General features: G+C 44.6%; 1 protein-coding gene across 5 annotated transcripts in view; it reads right to left on the minus strand.

The window, feature by feature from the left end:
* The window catches only part of cdh24b (cadherin 24, type 2b), a 155,268-nt gene that overhangs the window by 127,883 nt on the left and 8,544 nt on the right, over nucleotides 1-18,841 (minus strand). The window contains exon 2 of one of the 5 annotated variants that reach the window (XM_074650329.1): nucleotides 12,226-12,305. The exons of the other annotated variants lie outside the window; for them this stretch is intronic. The gene's annotated coding sequence lies outside the window, so the exon portion shown is untranslated. The remainder of the gene's footprint in view (nucleotides 1-12,225; nucleotides 12,306-18,841) is intronic. 5 annotated transcript variants of the gene reach the window in all.

Here is an 18,841-nt window from a genome sequence, read left to right on the forward strand (position 1 = left end):
GGGTTTCTGCAAAATATTTGTCGTAGGTTTGTGTTGTTAATTGATTTCTTGATAAATATATACATACATTTGCATAAAGCAATGTTGATAAGAGTATTAAATACTTGACAAATCTCCCTTTAAGGTACATTTTGAACAGATAGAAAAAGTGTGATTAATTTGCAATTTATTGTAATTAACTATGGACAATCATGCGATTAATCACGATTAAATATTTTAATTGATTGACAGCCCTAGTAAAAACGTGAAAGTCTCTCTCTACAGTCAGTGTTTGGTTCGTCTGTTCTGGGCTACTGTAGAGACATGGTGGACTCCATGAAGAGGACCCGCTCCCTACGTAGAAATGAAGGACTCATTCTAAGCATACAAAAACACAATGATTCTTAGTTTCAGGTGATTATACACTAATGAAAACATATTTATGAATTTTATATTCCATTTATGCCAATAGATCCCCCCTAAATGCTACACCTATAAACCACAACACACAACAACATTTGCCATTATTTCAGCCTAAACTTCAAAACTGATAAATAAATGAATACTATATTAAGACTTGTACTCTTTAGTCTAACTGAAAAGCTCCGTCCAAAGGATCACTTTGTAATACAGATGCACACACACACACACACACACGGTCAGAAACATAAAAGTACAGCAGTTTCTAAAAGAAGCAGAGATTGAAGCGTCTATTTTTTTTTTTATCGGCCCAGAACCCCATCTCGCCTTTTGACAACTCTTCCACTACTTGATGAAACGCCTCAAGCTATCTGTAGGGTAAGAAGTTACTTTAGCCAGTGGATATCCGAATGCAATTAAGCGAAAAATAGTTTTCATCTCCGAGCAGTGCTTGTTTCCCCCCCGACACGAGAACCAGCTCAGAAGTGAAATCTAACAGCGCAGAACAACATACTACAGTTTTGTCGTACTGTAGCCCTCATGCAGGTGCATGTGGGCGTTTGACAGCTGACATTAAAATACCGTTTCCACTTCTTATTATACGCAGCTTTAGGGGACGTTTACAGACATGAAAGTGTAGACTACTGCAGCCTTCAGCACATGCTGTTTAAAGTAAAAGGAGACCACTTTCGGCTGAATGTGCACATGCACACGCATGTGAGTGTATACAGTATGCAAATGCCTACATTATAGGAGTTAGTTTGGAGCTATCTACTGTGTGTCTTTGAACTATTAACCCATATGTTGAAAACTGGAATAATTCAAAAAGCCCGAGTGGGCTTTCTGCCTCTATGCCTCATTTATACACTCTTTTATGTACACAACCGTTTGACAGCGCAGACCTTAGACCTGTCCTTATGTTCTGCTTTTTGTGCCTCCTAGCATAGCTTCTACACGCTTCAGCACAACAACACAAGTCCACCAAGAAGTTTATTCACTTTATGAAGGAGAAAGGAGTAGGTGGGAGACGAGAAGGACACACTTCTTCTTATAGTGGAGGGGTCAAATCTTAGCAAGCACATGTCACATTCTGCATTCACCGCCAAAAAGAAGTCGTTAAGGTGTGTAATAGGAAACGTTAACACATCGGGGATTTGGCAATTGACCCTCAAACGCATGACTGGCCAATCATAGCGTAGCGTTGGCCAGCTCCAACCAGGCTCCAACAACCATACAGCTCCGCTCCATAGACTCTCATGCAATCCTTTCAGACTTTCTTCATTTTCAGGCTGGTTTTGTGGATTTCGAGCTAGTTATGGTTAAACTTGGTGCCTGGGGAACGTGTAATAGTGGTATTCGTTACCCAGAGAGGTTGGAAAGACCGAGGGCTGGGAGGTGGGGTTAAAGGAAACAGTGTGTTTGCTCTATGGGCCCAATGGAGGCGGAGGATAACCGAGGGTTGCGGGTAATTTTATACCATGAAGTCATACTTTTTGGAGGTCAGCCCTACATGCAAAAATCTGTCAACTGAGTGAGTGACTGAGTGAGTTATGAAGTTACACGATTGGACGGCCGAGTGTTGGAGTTTCCTCATTGGCCGTTGCTCTTTCAAAATGAAAAGGCGGAGATCAGTCCTTTATGCAAATGAGTCCGTCCAGCGCGACATGCTTGGACCAAGCTGTCTAATCTATCGTTCTAGTTCTGAAATGAAACGAGATTCAGCAGTGGCATCGCCTATTTCTCGCTTACAATGTTTTCTGAAGTACATTTTGGTGGATTGTTTAGACGGAATAACGGCCAATTGAGTGGAGCAGCGAGTCCCTTAGTGTCATCGCCAGACACTCTGGGACGTACCTGGTGGACATGTACCGCTGGATTTAACATTATAGACATGACCACTGATGATTTTTGTAACAATTTAGCCACAAATTCACAGACTGACCATACACGGTCCAGACATTCACTCGGTTTTGACCGAGTTTTGTTTTGCTTCATGCGCCACTGTGCAACTTTCATAGGAATAAACGGGGCCCGGCCTCCAACGCTGTATCCAGTCCATTTTATAATATAATAATGTAAGCACATCATTAACTAGCATCAGCACTTCTATGAAGCTATACTGAACACATACTGCTTTTGTTTTTTAATGATAGTAACAGTAAATACAGTAAAGACCTGCCCGGCTTTACAGGAACGGTGTTGTTCCTTCATTTCATTGTCTTCTGTCTCTATCACCAGGTGATGGTGGTTCACTTTTACACTGTGATCTGTAGGCTTTAGCTTCTAGGTTAATCTTTTCTACCTGTTTTCGCTGTTGAATCAGTTTGACATCCTTGATATATCCTTTATAGTGTAGACCTTCTGTCTACTTTTTTCTGAAATTGCTTTTTTCCAAAAAATTAGATCATATTTATTCAGGGCGTGCGGTTGTGAGCTCAGTGATAGCTCCGACAGCTTGACGGAGTAGCAGCGGGGGGCGGGGGGTGAATTCAGAAATGGGTGAATTCAGAAATGTTGGCATGGAGAGAAATAAAGTTTTTAAAGTGAAGAGGGAGAATCAAGGTTGCTCAGCTGGCTTGGCTAATGGAAGAGGATATTAAAGAAGGCCTTCGTTTTAAGCACTTCTGTCGTGCTTTTTTTCAAAAGGTGGAGTTGTGGCTGAAGAGAAAAGATCCTCTGGCCATGGGAACCAGGAAAGGACCTAAGAAACACCCACACATGCACACACACACGGCAGCAGCAGCAGCATCAATCTCGCCTCTCAAACTCGGGCTCGTACACAGACTCACACACGGCCACAAGCAATGAGGCCTGTACTGCATGAACACACACACGATATATCTCTAGAGGTAAGACAGGAATCCAAAGACCTGACAAGACAAGTCAAAGGGATCCAACGCCTTGAGGCAGCAGAGAAGAGAGGATGAGGAGAGGATGAAGGGAGGAGAGATATTCACGGGGGGAAAGAGAGTGACACCGGACGAGATGAAAAGAGAAGGGGAGGCGGAGGAAGAAGAGGCGATGTGGGAGGAGAGAAAGCGGACGGAGAGGTGGAGGTATGAGGAACGAACGGAGTGTGGGAGGAGTGGGAAAGACAGAAACACAAAGTGCAAAAAAAAAAAAAAAGGAGAGAAACGAGTGAAAGCGGAGCTGCATTTTGGAGGTACTAAGTGACTCTGAGGACAGGGAGGAGAAAGAGAGATGTGTTCTGTATGCCGCCCCGGATGAGAGCGAAAGAGACAAGGAGATAAACTGTCAAGAGAAGCCGGGGAATCCAGAGCGACAGAGAAGGGAGCATGTATGCATTTAGATGTTAGTGCTGCATGTGCGGAAGGCCCGAGCGAGGCTAAAATACCCGGCGAGAGATGTCTGAACGAGAGGGAGAGGAGCAAAGAGGGACAGAGTGAGTGAGAGAGATGGTGGCGGTGATTCGTTGATGCTATCTGGGTACAGGGAGATGTGTGTGACACAATCTCAAATTGGAAATCGCTGTTTCAATCTCGCCTCACTCCGTGGCTACCCGCTCCACTGATAACAAGAGCAGCCTAATTCTATTAAAAATATCCCGTGAGTGCAGTGGTGGCTGAGACGAAGGCGGCGAGAAAGAGAAAGGGGAGAGAGGAGGAGGAGGAGGAGGAGGAGGAGGGTGAGTGACGGTAGGAGACGGAGGCCAAACGGGGGAGGGAGGAGGCTGACTGACTGGCGAAACAAACCCGAAAGACAACAGTGAGCCTTGAAGCGCTCGCACAGGGAGAAAGTTTCGCCTGTCTTCTTCCGTATCTCTTTACCCTATCTGCCCATCATCTCTTTCAACCTCTCCATCTCAGCAAATCAGCCCTCTCCATCTATCTAACTACCCATCTGTCTATTTATCGCTCCATCCATCTGCCAGCTCTTATCGCTCCCCACAGGTGACTGTTCTCATTTAGGACAGCTCTCTCTCCGCTCCGCTCGTTTTTTGACTCTTCAAATCCATTTGCTCCGCTCGCTTTTCGTGCGCCAAGTTAGCTAACCTCGAGACGGAAACAGCCGGTTGCTCTTTCATCTCGCTCTTCAAACTCCTTGGCCAACTGGAGTGCTCTGAAAAGTACTTTGTTTTCCGGGGTTTGACTAAAGATAGAATTAAGTGGCCGGCTAATCACCAATCAGCCGTGCTGATCAATCTGAATTCAAAGAGGGCTGCGAGGAAGTAGGTCCTGGTTTATCTCGTCCGCGGCCAAAATAAGACTTTATAAAGTCAAAGCCTCCAGTAACAGTCGGCCAGCGGAGACCAGAGACTGTCAGTAAGACAAAGGGATTTGATGGAGATGAGGAAAAACTAGACTCTGAGAGCAGGCCGAAGAGCGCTCCAAGACTGTATCATCTTGCTCCGGCCGGCTAAAAACATCATTATTTTTGCTATTATTTCTCAGGCTGTGGAGACGAAAGTGAAAAAGAAAAGCAAGAGAGAGAGAGTCGGGAGCGGACTGTGTACATGAGGTCGGTCTGTAATAAAAAAGTAAACAACAATGACTCCAGCAGCCAGGCAATAAAGTGTCAGGCTAATGAATTAATCAGACAGTCATTAGTTTCTATCTGCTGAGGTCCGAGCCAGCCTCTTTTTCTCCTTCCCTCTTCCTTTACAGACAAGAGAGAACGGCGCACGCAGGGAGTGAATGCTCATTCAGCCGTGAAAGAGACTGTGTGTGTGTGTGTGTGTGTGTGTGTGTGTGCGTGTGTGTATGTGTGTGTGTGTGTGTGTGTGTGTGTGTTCGCCCGCGTGCTTTTTTTATGCTCAGCTACGGATGCCAGCGTGCGTGCGTGCACCCATTATGCTTTGTAGCTTCTGTTGATGATCGCCTGTCATACCAATAAACTGAATCTGAGGCCCTAAATGTGAAAAGAGGGGGGAGAGACGGGGTGGTGTAGAGAGCACAGAGGCAAAGTCAAGGAAGACGGAGACAGAGAGAGAGAGAGTCGGAGAGAGAGAGAGAGAGAAGAAGAATTAGGTGGACAGTTGGGAGACAGTCAGAGCTGAGAGATAAGATACTTGGATTAGCAAAGAGAGAGCTGGAGAGTGAGAGATGAAGAGGTTGAGATACGAAAGAAGGGCATGTGTGTAATCTCAGGGTTTTAAAATGAGTCGGCGACTGCGGTGGTCAGAGAGGCTCTAAATTGAGATTATAACGGAGGGATTGACGGAGAAAATAGGTAGCGATACGGAGACACTAATAATGACAAAGATAAAGGGCTCCGGCGAGCCGAGGATCAAGACAATAGCTGTTTATGAATCTGCACGCCGGCTGATACTTAATCCCCCCCCCACTCCCCCCTTTCAAATATCACTTCATTTAGCTCAAGTGGAACAAACCGTACACAAGACACAAACTCACAGAAAAAAATGCATAAATAAGAATGTTTGTCTCTCAGATAAAAGTCCCTCTCTCTGTAGCTGCCTTTGTGCAAAAGCAGCCTCGGAGTTGTAACCTGTAATACGTACCTCGGTAAACGACACACACTACACAGGCTGTGTCAATGATGTATGCAAATTGAATAGAAATGAGGGAAAATAGGCTACAGATCCCAAAATAGCAAAACAAATAAGACGGAATAATGAATTTAAATTGTTATGGGTGCAACCGCCGCAGAGACGATTATTTAAACAAGAGAGCAGCCACTTAACACACAGCAGTCTGGGTCTGACCAATAATGGTTGTTTTAGCCAGAGCGCTCACAATCAATCGATGGACTAATAACCGAGGATATGGAGCTGGGTAAATTACTCCACTCAGGTAATATTAGCAGGAAAGAGGTCAGCCACCTTTTAAAACTGACTCAAACTTTTAATCTTTATCTTTAAAGGGGCAGTGTGTGACATTTCTGGGGGATCTATGGATGAAATGGAATATAGTATTCATAACTATGTTTTCATTAGTGTATAATCACCTGATAATAAGAACATACATACATGGGGAGCAGGTCCTCTTCACAGAGTCCGCCACGTGGCCCAAACCAAACACTGGCTAATCTAAGCAAGAGCCTTTTGTGTTTTTACATTACCTGAAGGCCACCATAGTTCTCTGACACACTTGTGAAACTGAGTGCTAAACCGTGATACCGTCAGTTGCTGTCTGACATCGGTTGCTCCAAGAGTAGTGTTATCAAGGTAACGCGTTACCACGGTTTTTGCACTCGGTGGCTCACGTTACCGCAGTCTTGGAAAGGGAGGAGTGAGCGGTACATCTTGTACTGTAAACCTGCAACCGATCTGCAACCACACCAGAAGATGCCGGCAAATCCTACACACTGTCCCTTCAAAGGTGCTAAATGCAAGATTGGAAGCATTTGCCTCCGCTCTCATCATGGCGACGGCTGATCCGGCGGCTCGCAGTTAATGGTGCTAACGGTGCCAACAGTGAAAACAACTGCAACAGTGCTAACAGTGTTAACCTATATGCTTTCGCAATGGCATGGTTGGTTGGGACGGCGTTGTCAGCTGTAACTGCCATATGAGCACACTGTGGAGCTAGCCAGTGCATGCTCACATGCACTAAAAGGCAAGCGTGGCCGGCCCAGCTATGTCAACAAAGCAAGGAGAAGCTCTGTTTACAACACACACAGAGGGAGAGTGATTTCATTCTCTGCTCAGGTAGACATTACTCCTCTATATCTTTACATAGCAAATAGTTGTTTGCTGCTATATTAATGCTCTGGATATCCTATAGAGAACCTTTCAGGGTGCTTTCACACCTAACCTGTTTGGTCGGTTCAAACAAACATTTGTCCGTGTGGTTGGGTTCATTTAGTCCGATGTGAAGGCTGTCAATCACACTCTGCCAGGGGCTACATAACCAGGCTAAGGTCACTTTCACACCTGCAGTTCAGTTCATTTGGTCCGGTTCAAGGTAAAGAAAATACACATTGTTGCCTCATAGTGCTGGTCTGGTTTATGTTCACACTGACTTATTTCAAAGAGTTTCTAAGCATGGCGTTAAATGGACCAAAGTGTTACTCACAGTTTGGGTGACTGTCATCCTGCATCAAATTCTGGTGGTTGACAGCAAATTATGCTGGACGCTACTGAACCTGATATTTTTATTTTTCTTCTGTGAGCTCACCAAGAAATAATAGATTATAGGTTGGGCGTGCAGCTGGACCACCATCATAAATAGTGATGAACAGTCAAAACACAAAAGATGCATTGTGTACAGGAGGATAGTTGCTGTGTGGTCGCTCTATTTCACTCACTTTTTATGAGGGAGATGCTGAGTAGGACACAAGCTGAACACACATCTGGTTTAACTCCTTTCCACTGTCCGACTGATCGGGGAAAATCCCTGCACTGTATAAAATAATCTTGTATAAATAAAGGCTGAACGTCCCTGTATACAGATCGTGAGTCAATCAAAACCTGGTGCAGACTAACCAACTGGGCCGTCACCTCCTGAAAAGGCTTGTTTCAGTCCGATTCCAGGCAAACTCTGCATGGTGTTTGTGGTGTGAAACCATTAAAGCAGACCAACTGCAGGGTTTGCTGATAGCAGATATGTGCTTTAAACATGAATTCAAAGGATAAACTACTATCAAGTTTACAGTACAAGATGCTTCGTTTTCGCCTTTATCATTCCATCCTGTTCATAATTATTTATAACACGTGGCCAAGTAGCAGTCTAGACTATTGATGCTCATAATCAGTTATTTCTTTATGCTCTCGGTTACACCAGAGAGTGTTTATATACACATAAGAAGCAGTTTGATCAGACACACTTGTGTCAAGGAGTTGACCACTTTAATGATTATAAAGTTAGATGTGCCAGAAAAAGGCTCTGCTCTTTGAGGGATCTCTTAGAATCAGAGAAGCAACGAGCGTTCTGCTGAGAGAGCTAATTCCCCTTAATAAACACACAAGAGCATTAGATCTAACTTAAATCAGCAATACCAAAAAATGTACACACATACTGCAGGGAGGAGGCTGGGACGGTGGAGTTGGGATGGCAGCAGCAGACCGCGTTGGCACAAGAGTATCTGCCGAGCAATGACTGGACGCTGCTCGCCAAACAGCTGATGAATGAGCCAGTGATTGTGAAGCTTGTATGAAACAGCTGATGCTAATCAGCTAACACAAGCTTGACTTAAAGGGATAATTTGTATGAGGTACTTATCCATAGTCGGTGTATAACCTACAGTAGATGACAGTCGGCACACCCCCAGTTTGAAGAAGCAGAACAGGAGTTACCGCACGGGGGCAAAGCAATGTACTGCTGTTGACGGGGCCGTATTTTTGCCACCTAAAAGAAAGGCCCATATAAAAAAATCAATATCAGTTTAAGTGTGCGCTATATTTAGAGTATTTTCACTGCTTTACCTTGCCTTCATAGAGCCCTTTCCGACGGGGAACTGAAGCCGTTGTATCCATATATGCTTTCACCAGTGTCACCAGACTCCATTGAAAAAAAACAGTAATTTTACCTTGCAGAACACAGGGGTAGCTGGTTTACTGCATCCTCAATCGGTAAGTTTGTTTGTGTTATTGTGTGACTTTGGTTAGTTCAGATTCACCAAAGTCACAGACCAACAACTCCTGTGTTCTGCGAGGTAAAATTACTGTTTTTTTTAATGGAGTCTGCTTTCGAGAGCACAGATAACGGCTTCAGTCCCTGTCTAGCTGTCTTTTAAGTGCTCTGCCTGAACGCAAGGGCTGTCAGTCCATAACTTTATGTTCTTGGTTTGTTTGTAAAAAGCCAGGGAGAACACAAAATGGTCTTTAACCAGTTTCACAATCTAAAACTAACATCTAAAGCCAAGCTTGAGAAGATGTTGACATTGACAGGAAGCGCTTTCTCTTTCCGATCGATGGCCGGACCAGCAAAGGAAAGGATGATTGGCGGTTGCCATGGATTTGATCTATCTGGTCTTCTCCACACCTGTCCCCCGACTACGTATCGCAAAGAGAAAAAAAAGCTGATCAATGCATCAGATCGATGGCTTCATAGATTTAGCCTATAAGCTCTGCTCCGTTGTCAACGGGCTGTCATTCACCCCCGGCTGCCCAAACACATCTTATTCCAACAGGAGACAGCTATTCACTTCCTGGCTTTCAGCTGTCTGTGGAAAGTAAAGCACTCCCTGTCGTCCATTCTGAAGGATTCTGACAAGAGCCGATGGTGTGTTATTCGGGGGGTGGGGGACTGAGCGCAGAGATCGGAGCTTGCGATCGAGAGGGAAGAAAAGACGGGGAGGTGGGGGGGTGGGGGCGGAGGTGGCGCCGTGGAGTGGCCTGCTTGTGAAAACAGACGCTTGCAGAGGCTCCGCTCAGGAAATCATCAAACAGCAGTTGGTTAAGGGTCTCTCTTGTTCCACGAGCAGTAAAGGCTGATGATGTGACACCAGGCTGAGCAAATGAATGTGACTTTTGGCTGGTTATAGATAGTCCCATTTTGTTCGACACGGCCCGCCTTTCTTCCACTGGCAGCCGGCTGAATGGAGGCTTGGCATTTGAAAGGAAGCCGAGAGATTTGCTGGCGGATTAATCCTTTCATTAGGGAAAGTGAGAAGTTAATTGCGGCAACAGCTGCATCTCTCATGTTTACACGACTGACGGTTTAAACGCCGTCCCTTTAAACGGAAAAAAGCAATTATCAATAAATGCAGGGCAATCTTGCCATGATGAATTGAGCTCAAATTAGGCTTTCTTTCTTCTCCGCAAACCGCACATTCGGGGGCGCAAACAGCCGTGTTGGCTGGCAGCACGTGGTCTTTTTTTCCCCCGAGTTGAATTGTCACACAACAAAGATAAAACACTTGACACTTTCTGCAATGAAGAGTTCCCAGGGAGAGTGATCAAAGGTGAGTCGTGATTTCTGGCTGATGAGGAGAGGGGAGATGGAGGAGAGAGCGCGGGGAGGCAGGGGAAGGAGGGGGAAGAGTTGTGTTGATACACAGGGGAACAACAACTTCAACAGAAGAAGAGCTTGCCAGAAAACTAGAAGTCAAATTATTCTGGTAATTGAGAAACTGAGAAAGCGTGGCTGCCTGCGTCCTAAAGTTTCACTTAGAAAAATGAGAATCAAGAGTAAGAAGACCAAAAAAAACAAGAGGGGAGGAAGTGGGACAGGCATGGAGGTTGGGAGATGAAAGAGAGGACCGAAGGCAAAAAAAGAAACCGGATGACTGAAAACAAGGGCAGCGGGGAGTCCGACAGCGAGAAGGAAGGGATGGATGGAGGACAAAACAACGCAGGGAGCTCAGCGGTAGAGAGAGGAGACGGAGGTGCTGAGGAAGGCAGGGTAACATTCACCGTTAGAGCCGATCAATTTCCCGTCCCCTCAATAATAGATGTGACGAGCGCTGTGGTCTGTTATCTGTCAGGCTTGACCGACCGGAATACAATCCCCACCGGGACACAAGCACATACACACATTATGCAAGCTCACGCACAGTCAAAAAGATTTCAACACATACTCGACTTATTATAAACTGACCTTGAAGCACATGGTGGCAAAAGAAACAGAGAAATGGAGTTTAACACGAAATGGAAATCGTTTGTGTTCGCCAAGGCCTTCGGTGTCGTCTCCATGGTCACGCGCTGATGCGCTGATGTCACCGACGCTGTCATTTATCAACTTAACTTTCTGTCCATTTCGCACACAGACACATAAAGCCGCTCCCACGCCCTTGTGTTGCGTCCTTTTAATCTCTCGCCCTCCATCCTTCACAGGATCTAATGTCACGTCACACACACACGCACACACACACACAAACACACTTTCCGAGGCCACGCTGCACTGACGCTGGTGCTTTTAACCGGGAGGGTGTGATGGTATCAACGCACACACTGGCATCATGTTACCTAACAGCTAAGCGGAAGCGTCAGGCGGGCATGTGGAAGAAGCCTCAGCGTGACAGAGCACAACAGGAACAGGCTCTCACTCAGCCCATATCTGTCAGGACCCCCTCGTGCTGCTTTACCCAGATGTGTCACACCAGAACTCACACACTCCCTACACATTTGGTTACCTCCAGCTGTTCCCCTTTGCATATGTAGAGGGTGGGGGAGGCACCTACAGATCAGAGGAGTATCTGTTCGTGTGCGTACTCTTGTCTTTGCTGACATTTGCCATATTGGGTATGTCGCAGCACATTTGCGTGGATGCAAGCAAAGAGAGGGTGACAAAAGTAGAACAGTGCAATATGTTAATGTGTATGGAGTTGGGGCAACACAGGAACAAATCAACAATTGTAAACATGTCAGCCTGACACACTGAAAGCACATCAAACACAGTCAAGAAGTGGAAGAACCTAGCTGATACATCGCATATTCAATCCAATATCAGGGGGGGTACCAGGGCAAAACAAATATCATTAGGCATTCAGAGGCTTTTCCACTGCCCGATCCAGAACAAAGAAATACAATTTGGAAAGTATTCAGTCATAAATGGCCGTAAAATGTACGAGCCAATTTATTGGAGTCGGCTTAACGTCAGCAGTATAATCACCATCACTGCCTGTGATCATGACAACAATGAAAAGCATCTATAGCACACAAGCGCTGGCAACAGGTGAGCAAACGCCTCAGTCATCAAGCACACAATACCTATATGTTGGAATACAACTGTGATGTATTTACTCCTGGATGAGGAGAAATGTCAAGCAGCTATAGGAACAATCTGTTCCTGCTGTGCTATGCTGGAATTTATGCTCGCTGCAGGCTTTCAGATGATGCACCATTCGTGGTTTTTAAACAGAGGGGAGCCACAGGAGAGCTGAGCTCTACTGACAAAGACCTGCACTGACATGCACGTCTTTTTCAATAAAAAATAATAGGAGGTATATTCAACGTATTCTCACCCCCAACTGTCAAATACCGCTGCTTGGTCACTGCCCCTCGGCATCGGAGACCGACGCACGGGGTAGCCCTCTCAGGGTTCCTGTTGGACGGACCAAGGACGTTGTGTCAATAAATGCTCATTACATGCATAGTGTCCTTTCAAAATAAACTTCCATTTTCACAGGAAGTTAGGTTTAGGCAACGCAACCACTTAGTTAGGTTTAAGAAACGGTCATGGTAGACGTTAACTGTTCACTGACTAACGACTCACGGGACTCACAGGATTAACGATAGACGTGACAAAATGAGTCAACACGGGACACGAACAGCGGCCTCCTTGTTGAAAGTCCTGTGTTTGTTCCACCCCTGCCAACCTCCTAAAAGTATTTTTTATTTGCTGACCCCTCAAATGTGTGAACAGTTGCCATGCCATGTTTAAAACATGGGAACACCAACTAACCCTTTCCATTTCACAGAGAATCTCATGACCGTTGTCCGGGTAGCTCATAACAAAATATTTTTTGGTAAATTGAAAATGGCCATAAGCTTTGTACCATTCCCTGACATCTCCTGTCCTCTCTTGGACCTCCATGGATTCAGCAGCCTTGGGTCCAGGAGGCACGGACAGAGGTTCAAAATGATATGGCTCCGGACCTCCGTTATGGTCGTGTCTACAAGGTAACCCCCAAGTTGCAAAACTCTCGCAAGATGGTTAAGTTTAGACATTGACTAAGAATGGTTAAGGTTAGGCATTGACCTGGAATGGTTAAAGTTAGACATTGACCTTAAATTGCTAAGGTTAGGCATTGACCTTGAATGGTTAAAGTTAGGCATTGATCTCTAATGATTAAGGTTAGACATTGACCTCGAATGGTTAAGGTTAGGCATTGACCTCGAATGGTTAAGGTTAGGCATTGACCTCGAATGGTTAAGGTTAGGCATTGACCTCGAATGGTTAAGGTTAGGCATTGACCTGGAATGGTTAAAGTTAGACATTGACCTTAAATTGCTAAGGTTAGGCATTGACCTTGAATAGTTAAGGTTAGGATAGGTTGTCGGGCAGCGAGTCTTGCGAGAGGTTTCGCACGTTTTCGCAACTTGGGGGTTACCTTCAAGACACAACCCTTTCTTATCTTCTGGCTCATTATTGACCCCTACAATGCCTTTTTAAAATATTCTGGCTGGGAGAAATCAAGGGTGTACATACATATTACTGACTGCAATTTGCATCGTATGACCTTTGCAACAAGATTAAATATATTGCTGGCATCCAGCGTGGGGTGATACACAGTCGACCCCTCTCCAACCAGAAATAGATCTGTCAGTGTGCATTAAGTATTAATGCATCTGATGGTGGCACTGAGTAATAACACTGATATTCAGCTGTTTTGCACAGCAACATTAGCCTCTACCACCCTGCACACCCACACAGGTGTTTTCACTTAATGTGGCTGATTAGATTAGAGGTAGGCGGAGCTCTGCTGGGAGACTGCTGAGGTCACTAAACAACACTTCCTAAATGTCCTAAAGGTGTAAAGATGTAACAGGTGCATCAAGACTAACAGAGAGATGTCAATCAAACCTGTGGAAAGCCACACCAAACGGCATATTTAATAGGCAGACATTTTGACTTGTCATAGCAGGAAAAGCACAAGTGTCTCTAATAACACTTACAATGTCTCGTCTCTCTATTCAAGTGCTCCAGTGAGAGTGACAGTGAGCCAGCATGCACGATACCAAGAACCAGAAATCAAAGCAGCTAAATGAAATGCAGCCACCATTAATTTCATTATTTATACCTGTCCTCAGCCGACTGTGACAAAATGTCAAAATGTCTTGAAAAAGGCCTATAAATCACTTGCAAGGAGAACAACAGGATCAAACGCAGTGGGATATGTTTTGTATTCAGTGTCGACAAATTGCAGCTTATTATTTTATTGCAAAACACACCGATAGATTTCACAGTTAAATGCAAGGATGGATCAGCCCATAGGCAGCTGATGGTGGGAGATATTAAACTGAATTACTGTTTTCGTTTTGTTTTGTTTTGCAGTAAAAAGTGCTCTCTCACCACTCATTTTCAGTGCACCTCTGTGGTATCTAGCAGAAGAAGGTTTTTATTTTACATTGATTAAGAAAAAAATTGAATTAAAGGTACTGTTTGTAACTTCTTACACGTATAAATCGGGTCGGACGCGTGTGGCTACGCTGTTCCAACACAAACTAAAGGAAGCACCAAAACCGCAAAGTTATATCTAGTGAATCCCATTTTGCAAAACAGTGTCAACTCTTCCTGCTCCAGCCCCCCGACCGCGGCCAGAAGACACAGGGGAACTTTGGTCTCCAGGGTCGGAGTTGACGCTGCTCTGCTCCTCTGCCTGCCTGCTCGCCTTCACTCACACGTTTATAATACTTACACATTTTGTTCAGCAAGATAATTTTCACAAATGAACACCACTTTTATGATTTTGAAAGTGTGAGTGAAATCGCCAGAAGTAAAAAGCTAACGTTAGGCTATAAACAAACTACACCACGATGAGTGCGAGTATACACAACGAGGACGTGTCGGACGTGATGACGTTTAGTAGTCTCATTTAGCCACTTGTTAGCAACAGCCTTTTTAAAGACACATAAAGGCTTCAAAATTCACAAGTGGGGTATTTACTGTTGTATTTTATATCGTAGAACAAAACGTTAAAATCTCTAAAGCTTGTGTTAACCACAGACCTTATTACAGGCATCTAACTAAAAACCCATTCAAAAAACCCATTGACTTTCAGACAAGGGAACCGGAAGTGCTAAAATGCTAACTCATTAGCTCACTTCCTGTATCACTCTATAGAGGAAGAGGATGTCCGTGTTCTTACCAAACTGATGGTCGAATGTTTCTCCAACAGACGTGGATGGGCACAACACCAGAGCTATTTGCATCTGAACAAATCTGAGACGTGGGTGGTGGATCAGAAGTCTGCAACCAGGCTAGGTAGAGGACTGCATTCACTCTGTCTAAAAGCTGAGGGGGACCAGGTCTAATCAGCCAACTGAGTGGAAACACCTGTGTGGGTTTACAGTGGATGAGTAGGGGTTACAATGTTGGTGTGTTATACAAGGCCTTTTAGCTTCTATTCATTTATAGCCTGTTTAGTTGTTGTCTTCACTACAATGCCATGTTTCCATGTTTTACGCCCTGCATGTAAAAAAAAGAAAATCATTGACTCATAGACATAAAACCAAAATTTTATTTTTAGGGACTCCACTGAAAGCACCATAGTTCAAACACTGCCTCCGTTATTGGTGGATTAATGTGTTTGTGTGTCTTTGTGTGCTTGTCTGTCTGTTCTCACCCTGCGATAGACCTGGCAACCTGCCCGGGATGTGTCCAGCCTTCTGCCCAGTGCATGCTGGGATAGGCTCTGGTGAACGTGTGACCCCAGACTGGAATAAGATGTTGGCATGTTAAGTGAATGTTTTTGTTTTTGTAGATTGTTAAAATACTTTTTTTGAAAATAGGATCAGCTAAGCATCCCTAAACAATATGATAGTCTGAAATGTTTCACAGATACATAAAACATATTTAAATGCTTTCCACACAACATAGAAATATACTAAAAGATAAATCATCTTTATGCAGTACCTGTGAGGGTTTCTGGACAATATTTGTCATTGTTTTGTTTTGTTAATTGATTTCCAATAATAAATATATACATACATTTGCATAAAGCCGCATATTTGCCCACTCCCATGTTGATAAGAGTATTAAAAACTTGACAAATCTCCCTTTAAGGTACATTTTGAACAGATAAAAAAATTTAATTAATTTGCATTAATCATGATGAACTATGGACAATCATGTGATTAATAACGATTAAATGTTTTAATTGATTGACAGCCCTAATAATAAAAGATCGATACGTGACGTCCGTGTATCGATACAAAATCGTGATACTTTGCTGTATCAATTTTTCCCCCACCCCTATCAATTATACATCAATTACTAAGAGATCCCTTGAATTTTCAGCTCCTCTTTCGTGTACCATTTCCATTTTTCAGACCAACATTTCTCTGGCTTTTATTAATAGTCTTGCAGTAGGTATAAAAATAGCTGGAATCAGTGTACAGAAACAATATGCTGGGGGGAAAAGTATTATGATAATAAAAAAAAAGTATAAAGGCAGTTCTAGGCCAAGAGAGGGAAAACTGCTTCCCAAGAATCGAGCATGACTCCCCAGTGAGCGGCTCGTACTGTGTGCAGCAGCCCTCCTCGTACGAGAGGGGAAGAGAATTACAGTCCACTTGAGGAGAGACGAGTGACAAGACTGCAAAGAACAAACAACCTTTCTGCCGAACACTACGTAACAACAATGAACAGACTCTCCGTCCAAAGCGTGCTCTGTCAAGCTCCAGACATGATTCCAGCATTGTAGCGCTGTGAAGTCCCTGCCACGTAGGCCAAGCCAAAACAAATGTGATGTCAATGCAATAATAAACGAGCTTTGTGTTTGAGTGCGACCATGATAATTAGTCTCAAGACGGTATGTTAGTAGAGAGAAGGCTCATAAAAAATAGAGGCCATTTGGCATGCACTCAAGAACAAATCTGTATTCTAAGAGTGTGGGCTGTTACACTAATGTTCTACATAGTTTATATCTGGCAGAGGCACAGTCAGAAAACTTTGTTTGGAGGAAAAGATGCTGACGGTTTCAAGCAGTGAGATATTACTGAGTCAGCGCACGTATACGTGGTCGTGCGCACCCCGCTCTCCGGCGCACATAACACGCATGCAGACATGCCACACAATCCCCTCGCAAAAAAAAAAAAGAAAATCCTTTTTGTTGACTCGATTGCCCGTGCGCCCGAGAGACCGCACGCATCGCCATTCAAGGTTTCTGACAAAATTGGGGTCGCCGCTGAACAGCGCAGCGACTCAAGGTCAGGGAGATGATAATGATGTTTATGAAGTCTAAATCCGCAAAATAAGATTCCCTCTGTATCTTCCCAAGAGCCTACCTGCCGAGCACGCCTCCATTGTGACCGAGAGTGAAAGGTCTGGTTCGCAATTTTCAGCTGGAAAAGGCGCATCACAATGTGCGGTGGAGCCGGGGACGGAGGCTGAGGGAGAGCAGCAACACATACAAACCTGAGAGAGAGGGCCATTCGCAGCCAGGCAGGAAGAAGAGACACATTTCTACAGTTTTCATGCAGTGAATTATAAGATTATTGTCCCAGGCCTCCAGCGTCAGCGGGGGGATGCGGTGACATTTTGACAACACTAATCACCTCATTCTGAACCTGTTCTGTTTGCTCGGCTAGGCGAAGAAGTCTCCAGCGGCTGAGCCCCGGGAAAACATCGCAGCGAAAAATAAAAGCTCCTGGTGGGGCTCTTTGGTTCAAGATGCTAGCTGCTCGCTCAAATTGTTACACGGTGTGTTTTCACAGCTTCGGTTCAAACAAACACCCTCTCCTGCCATGGCACCCCCCTCGGAGAAAACAGCAAACACATCTCGGCCATCTCCAGAGGAACCGGCAAATAGAGAAGAAAAGAGACCTTGTATTTCTTTTGAAAGTTTAAGGCTGTTTTTTCACTCTCGTCTTTTCATTTCTGTAGCCTTAATTATGAATATAAAATGAGACTTCTTCTTTTTTTTTGATTAAGGCATCAAAAACACAGCAGCGCAGTTTAAGCATGGATTTTCGGATAGGGAAACTTGCAACGCCTAATTGAAGTGTGCTTTAATAGCAATCAAACACCAAAAAAAACTGTGACAATGAGACTCGATTGGTGTTGTTGTAAGCAGCACACAGCTGGGCTGCAGCGTTCGTACTCGAGCGTTGAAATGTACATTTATAGAAGGATAAAGATGAGCGCACACAACCAGTGAATTACATATAATGCCTCGGAAAAGCAGCCATGTGGATCAGAGCACGACTGGGACTGACCACCATTACCGCAAAAGTGCTCTCGCACACGCTCCTACATACACCAGCCAGGCACAGCCTCGACCCCAAAGTGCTGCTACACACCCAATTACAGTTAAATTCTGCGCTCGGTGCTCCTCGGGGGCCAGGGTATCGATGATTCATTTTGCGTTTTATCAAAGAAACAGGAGTGCCATTAAAAAGAGATCAGTCAGCCACCAGGCTTGAGGAGTCTGCTCCTAATTGGCCATTCATCAAAAAGCCCTTCTCGAGTAGATCACAGCGCTGAAATATCACGCATGACAACTGAACCGCGCTACATTAATTACACCGCTGATGAACCTCGTGCTCTGCGGCTCGCCCCCTTGTGATTCTAGAGAGGCTGGGAAAAACGCACAGAGATGCACACACACACCTGGACACATGTTGACATGAGTTCATATGAGAGAGGAAAAGCAGGATCAGGCTCTGGTTTGAACACATCACACCAAAACTAAAAAAAAAATCATGGTATTTATCAATGTAATTTGACACTGGGATCAGCATGAACAAACATTCCCTCTGTATTTTTAGCTTCAAAAAGCCCTCCCCGAGGTGCTGCCATTTCATCTGCTCAATATCATCAGTCAACCTTTAAAAAGACGCTTTCAACCGTGGCTCTTCGCAGCATGTCCGGCATGTTTTTTGATGGAGACGGAGCACTGGTTTAAAAGAAAGGTA

The sequence above is a fragment of the Sebastes fasciatus genome, chromosome 11 (genome assembly GCF_043250625.1).
Source record: "Sebastes fasciatus isolate fSebFas1 chromosome 11, fSebFas1.pri, whole genome shotgun sequence".
Taxonomy (NCBI): Eukaryota; Metazoa; Chordata; class Actinopteri; order Perciformes; family Sebastidae; genus Sebastes; species Sebastes fasciatus.